Here is a 7011-nt window from a genome sequence, read left to right on the forward strand (position 1 = left end):
TTTGATATCGATACCATTAACGACACCACCAGGAGAGCTAAACGTCGCAGGTGGCTGCATAGATAGATAGATAGATAGATAGATAGATAGATAGATAGATAGATAGATAGATAGATAGATAGATAGATAGATAGATAGATAGATAGATAGATAGATAGATAGATAGATAGATAGATAGATAGATAGATAGATAGATAGATAGATAGATAGATAGATAGATAGATAGATAGATAGATAGATAGATAGATAGATAGATAGATAGATAGATAGATAGATAGATAGATAGATAGATAGATAGATAGACAGACAGACAGACAGACAGACAGACAGACAGACAGACAGACAGACAGACAGACAGACAGACAGACAGACAGACAGACAGACAGACAGACAGACAGACAGACAGACAGACAGACAGACAGACAGACAGACAGACAGACAGACAGACAGACAGACAGACAGACAGACAGACAGACAGACAGACAGACAGACAGACAGACAGACAGACAGACAGACAGACAGACAGACAGACAGACAGACAGACAGATAGATAGATAGATAGATAGATAGATAGATAGATAGATAGATAGATAGATAGATAGATAGATAGATAGATAGATAGATAGATAGATAGATAGATAGATAGATAGATAGATAGATAGATAGATAGATAGATAGATAGATAGATAGATAGATAGATAGATAGATAGACAGATAGATAGATAGATAGATAGATAGATAGATAGATAGATAGATAGATAGATAGATAGATAGATACGCTCAAAATAGCCGAAGCTCGCTAAGATAGATAGATAGATAGATAGATAGATAGATAGATAGATAGATAGATAGATAGATAGATAGATAGATAGATAGATAGATAGATAGATAGATAGATAGATACGCTCAAGATAGCCGAAGCTCGCTAAGACAGATAGATAGATAGATAGATAGATAGATAGATAGATAGATAGATAGATAGATAGATAGATAGATAGATAGATAGATAGATAGATAGACAGATAGATAGATAGATAGATACGCTCAAAGTAGCCGAAGCTCGCTAAGAAATGTTTCGTCTTTTTCACCATTGGGCCACTTCGATTTCTTGGACAAAATCCAATGGTGCTCGATGCAGATGACCGCTCGTTCAGAGGGCAAACTCAAGTACACAACTGGCTTGGTACCAAAGACTGCGTAGGGGGCGCACGCAGGCCTTGAGATGGCCTTGTCTCAGTAGACGATCCAGCGTTAGCTCTGAGGCTAGGGCAATGCACAAGAGTTATATTATTGAGCGAAGCTGTACACTGGATCTCCTGTCTAGACGGCAGGAGTCAAGGTGGTGCCCTCACGGATCCTACTGAGCGCATCCTCCTCCCAGCAAGCCAAGCCATCGATATGATTAGATCTAGGCAGAGAGCTGAATGGCCGCGTAGAACGTCGGAGGGTTTCCTCGGCCGGTAGCGAACTGCCCTTTGGGAACAAACGAAGTAGAAAGAAAATGCCGCTCGCGTCTTCTCACGGGTAAACTTGAGTAAATGCATCGCGGAGAGGGGGGGAGGTTATCGCGTGATTGTTGCGTAATTTGACATAGTGTAGGAATGTGTTATTGTTATTTCGTCTTTATTGTTCTTTATTATTAAATGAAGAAGAAGCGTTGCCATCAACTACAAGTGGAAGCGAAGTAAAGACGCCCTTGACCAAACTTTTAACGCGCGATCCAGTGCCTACATTTACGGTGTGGCCAGTGTACGGCTGTGCAGCATGAGCAGTAGTTTTTTTTTTTTTTTTACTAGCAGACGCTGCCTGCGACAGCCTTGCGAAGCGAGAGAGGAGGGGGGGGGGCGACAGTTTTGCGGGTGTCTTCCTGAGCTGGCAGAAGACGCGAGCATGCGCATCTCTGCACGAGACTCGAGCATGTGGTACGAGATGCGGTACGAGATCATGTCCAGTAACCCCTAGTTCACACTGGCTGTGCTCCTATTCTTAGACAGCACGTAGACAGTCTAGGCAGACTGCTTAGAAGCCAGCATCGAGCCCATGCTGTTCAAAAATTGGAACACGTCTAGACGGCTTTTACGCGATGATGCGCCACCTCGCGTAGAAAAGAAAAAGCCAAAATAAACAAACGTAACAGTTGTATTTTCGGCCTTAATTCGTGTTGAAATCTAAAAAAAAATAAACGTTACTCACTTTGAGCGCCTGGAGAAGCGTCTGCTTGTGTGCAGACAACCACTCCGGCGAGATCCAATCTATCTGAGCGATTCGCTGAGCCGCAATCTTGTTTAGACAGCTAAGTAGCCTGCATCGTATTTGTATACGCTGCGGTCTTCTCGGGGCTGTCTATTTTGCCGGCTAAGTGAGAATTGGAATGGAACTTAAGATATCCGCCGTCTATTTAGCTGCCTATTTAGCCGTCTACGTTGAGTAATGGAACCCACCCACTGAAGCATCACTTTCAGCAGCGAGGGAAATTCTTCTGTCGCGAAAACGCAGCGTCGTTCGCAGTAGGCGTGCCCCGCACCACCGAATTTGCCGAATAGCCATAGCACGCCATCTGCCGAGTGAACAGTGAGCTACGGGGCGAGCTCAGGATGGATGCAATGTTCCCCGGATATTGTCGGCTTCAGTACACCTGTGAAGGGTTTGATCTTTTTTTGTTGTTGTTGTTGCTGTTGTTTTTGGCGCGTTTCAACGCTCGTTGCATCTCTGACAAGAAAGCCAGCTGCATCACAAGGGGCTCGAGATTCAACGAGCAAAGCAACATAGGCGCAGGAACTGGTACTTACCAGTCAACCCGAGTTCGTTTCTTATTTTATTGTTCAAGTCATCCTCGAACAAGCAGTCCTTGGGCTTGGGGTGGCGTTTCTCGTATAGGACGCTGTGGTTGCGCACCAATTCAATGAGCATTTCTGCTAAGCGCACGTTACTTGACTGTGGACTTAGCTGCCATTTCGAACATAGCTGCCATTTCTTCAAGGTTTTCGGCTAGCATTCCTATTGGTTCGCCGTAAGCCGATCCTGTGGCCGACACCACGAAAACCAGTCTGAGAGCGATTGGCGCGTAGAAAAATCGGTAGGCGAGATCCGCCCTTTCGGCGGATCTCGCTGCCACCGAGTCGGATTCAGCGCGCTTTCGGCCGCCGGAATGCTCAGTGGGAACGAGCCATAAGGCTGTGTATGGCGCCACTGCCTACGCCAAAGTGTGACATCGTGCGACTAAGAAATGCACTACAATTAAAAGTGGTTATCGAACATCTTCAGGACGACGAGCAGCGTCTACGTTCAATCGGACTGCTTCATGCTGATATGTCCATAATGCCCGACAGGGTAGGTGCATGATCAGATAACTTAGTGCACGTCTAAAGATATGCCGTGCAAGCTAATGACTTTTCACACGTATCGAATAGCATGCGTGTTGTCCGCATTTATAACTAATCTGTTCAGCGAAACGGAATCTACCTTCGGTATCATAACTAATACGCCATCCCATGTAGCCGTGACTACTACAATTATTGATGGGATTAGAACCTCTGCAATAACGGTGCCTGTTTGCTCTCATCAGGCAGCGTGGGGCATACGAGGCTTGTCTGCGAAACGCACTTGTAGATTGCTGAATATACTTACTCCTCTAGTCAGCCTTCATTGGTTGGGATGGTGGGCTTCTGGGCTATTTCAAGGTAGGGGTGTTGTAGGCAAGTCAGCTGAAACAAGTCAGCTTTCATGTGGCAGCTATTGGCCTTATGCTGCAAGTTAAAACATAAAATTGCTGAGTGTTCCGATGACCTTTTCGAGGTTTTCGCCGAGGCAACATCGTGGGCATTATATTTATCAAAGCGCCAAAATGTTGTATTACTAAACAATCGAGAGTTGTTATTATTTTGCACGAGCACGAACTCAGTGTGGTTCTGCCACAACGTAAGCGTATTAGAAATTTGTATGCTTGAAAATAGCACTAATGCGTCAGCAAGAAAAAGTTTTTTCTTTTTCCAGTTGGCGTGGTGCAAATACTGTCTTGTATCTGGGTGGCAGTGTGACAAGAAAGAAAATGCCTGATAGACTCCATCACACAATCGTGTATACTGCGGAGAATTATAGGGTCTTTTCAATATCTTTGGACCTTGTCGCATTACCTTTTTTTTTTCACGGGTGCACCAATTTTCGCATTTATACTACATCTCAGCAATTTTCAATCATTAGTATAGGGTGCCATGGTGTGTCACCAATCCTGCAGCCTAATCGCTTTTTTTGTAAGACGTCTTCGTCTATTTGTAGAAATGGAACATGACTTTCAGCTGTTCGCAAGAGTGATGACTCCACATAGAATACGGTGTAGTTTTTGATAGCAGGAAGAACGAGCACCATGGTACTGTCTTTGACTATTGTCATGGGCGTAGTAAGTCGAAGGTAATTGTCAATACTGAAGCATCTCTGTCAAAAATAAAACAGGTGCTGGTATAGTGATATGTACTTACTGTGCATTCGGCATTCTGTTTCAGGAAAGGCCATATAACACATAATTCATTCAAAAAAATGTGAGAGAATTTTAAAAATCTCGTAAAGAAGTAGGCGTCTTCGACCGTACTTTGCGCTTTTTTAGTATAGAATCAACATAGTTTAAGACAATAAGGGTTGCACTACCAGACAATACAATAAATACTTTTGCAAACTACTTAGCTTATCAGTCACCCTTATCATCAACATCATTCTCATATATACATTTCTCCCAAATATAAATTTTACAACTGCGTGGTACCCGCTGATCGCATCCGATGCCTATAAATTACATGTGCCGTCACATCATTCACTGTTTCAACTTACGCTATTCGTTCACGTTACAATTTCTTGCATTCAAGGTCTCGAAGTCGAAGACCACGTGAGGACATTTGGCTTCCAGCTACGAAAGTAAAAGGTGGAACACACAAGAACAAGCACCGACACAACACACACTCTGCACAACATCTTATCTTGTGCTAGTGTCCTTGAATATTTTCTTCGGTTCATTATAATAGAATCATTTGGCGTTGTTCTTACAAAAAAAATTTAAAAAAACCGTGGCTGCTTCACCTTTTTGGTACTAAGCCTGAAAGAAGAGCGCAACTGTTCTTGATCTCGTTTTTTACCTGTGGCGCACGCCCACTGTAGGGGATTGGGTGGTTTTATAAAATTGAAAAGCTTTATGAAATGACATGAAGATTTCAAATAATGGAGGAGATATACTGGGAAGATTGCAGAAAACATAAGAAATTAGGGCGCTCAAAAAATTGTATAGAGGTAATTAAAAAGAAAACATCGAAGTTATATGCCTTTTTTTTTCTAAACGAAAGATAAAGCCACTTTCTTAATTTTTATACGTATATAATGGCGTAGACAATTGGGTGACCATCTTCGTTTTCTCTCTGTCTTTACCTTTCTCTTTGTTTCTTGTATCTGATTATTTGTTTTATTCTGTTTCTTTATATTTCTCTGTTTCTCACTGCATAAATTTTTTATCTGTTTTTATTTTTTCATATTTCTTTTTCTTTCTCCCTTTTCTGTCACGCTATTATTCCCTCTACTTTCACTTATCGCATCCTCTTTCTTTCTATAGCTTTTTATATCTCTCATTTTTTTATTTCTCTTTTTTTGCACCCAAGTTTACTGTCTTTTTATGTTTTGTTGCGTTCCCTTGTTTTCTCTCCACTTTATCTTCCTCTTTCAATCTCTTATTTTCTCTCTCTTTCTCTTTCTCTTTCCCCAGTTGATATTCTTACTTGAGTCACACCTCCTGTACACAATGATGGGGCTTGCCCCACCACGGTGGTCTAGTGGCTAAGGTACTCGCTACTGACCCGCAGGTCGTGGGATCGAGTCCCGGCTGCAGCGGCTGCATTTCCGATTGAGGTGGAAATGCTGTAGGCCCGTGTTTTCAGAATTGAGTGCACGCTAAAACCACAGGTGTGCGAAATTTCCGGAGCCCTCCACTTCGGCGTCTCTCTTAATCATATGGTAGTTTTGGGACGTTAAACAACACATATTAATCTATCAACAATGGTGGGGCTTGTCTAATTCCTGCGGTGGATGCCCACCTGAGCAGTTTCGCGCAAAAAAGCTCATGTTGCCGATATCTTAACCAGCTTCACAGTAAAGAGCATGAACAGAATTCGTGCCGGCTAATGTAAAGAGCGCATGCTGGTTCGTGATTAGAATAGTTTTAGGGGCGAAGCTCCTTAGGGTCGAGAAATGTCCCCTGTCAATCGGCGTGACACGCTTGGCACATACCCGCTCTAGAGGGGGTATGCAGGGGATGCGAGATGCGAGATGGTGGTACTTGGAGTTTTCACTATATGACTCACAGACGGATGTACGGACAGACGGACGGACGCATGGATGGACGGCCAGAAAGACTAGCAGACGGACGAACGGATGGATGCACGCACAGACGCTTGGACGCACGAACGGACGTGCGGATGGTCGCGTGGACGGACGGAAGCAAGAACGAATGGACAGACAGGCAGAAGGCCACTTCGCCCCACTCCTCATCACTCACTCCGTGGATATGCTGTGATTTTTTTTACGCAAGCTTATGATTGCTTCAACTGCTTCGCTATGAAATATATGGCTCACACTACTTAGGTATTATATTAAACGTAATGTGTTGAGAAGGATATAATTTATATTGTGATTACTTTAACACGGACCTATTTCACTGGACGGCAGTTTTGTTACAGAGTCATCAGATTTAATGCAGTTTGCGACAGAGCATTCAGAAAAAATTTGAGATATAATAAACTACTGTTTTTCGATGTGTAAACCGGAAATAAACAATAAATGAAAACTATCGAGAAAAGCTGAATTTCATGCAAACAAGGATTGATTTTACCTATAAAACGTTGTTATAAGGGTTTATAATACCTTTCCCTATGGTAGGTGTGAACAGGACCAGCCGAAGCTCTAAACCGTGCTCTGAATTCGGTACTCTCAAGTCGTTCTTGCAATAAATTTTGTTGATGCCACGGTTTTGTTATAGCC

General features: G+C 42.9%; 1 protein-coding gene across 3 annotated transcripts in view; it reads right to left on the reverse strand.

Annotated features, from left to right (window-relative positions):
- Positions 1-7011, reverse strand: part of LOC119186352 (acetylcholinesterase) — a 94701-nt gene that overhangs the window by 54974 nt on the left and 32716 nt on the right. The gene's annotated exons all lie outside the window — the stretch shown is intronic.

Source organism: Rhipicephalus microplus, chromosome 3 (assembly GCF_043290135.1).
Source record: "Rhipicephalus microplus isolate Deutch F79 chromosome 3, USDA_Rmic, whole genome shotgun sequence".
NCBI classification, from domain to species: domain Eukaryota; kingdom Metazoa; phylum Arthropoda; class Arachnida; order Ixodida; family Ixodidae; genus Rhipicephalus; species Rhipicephalus microplus.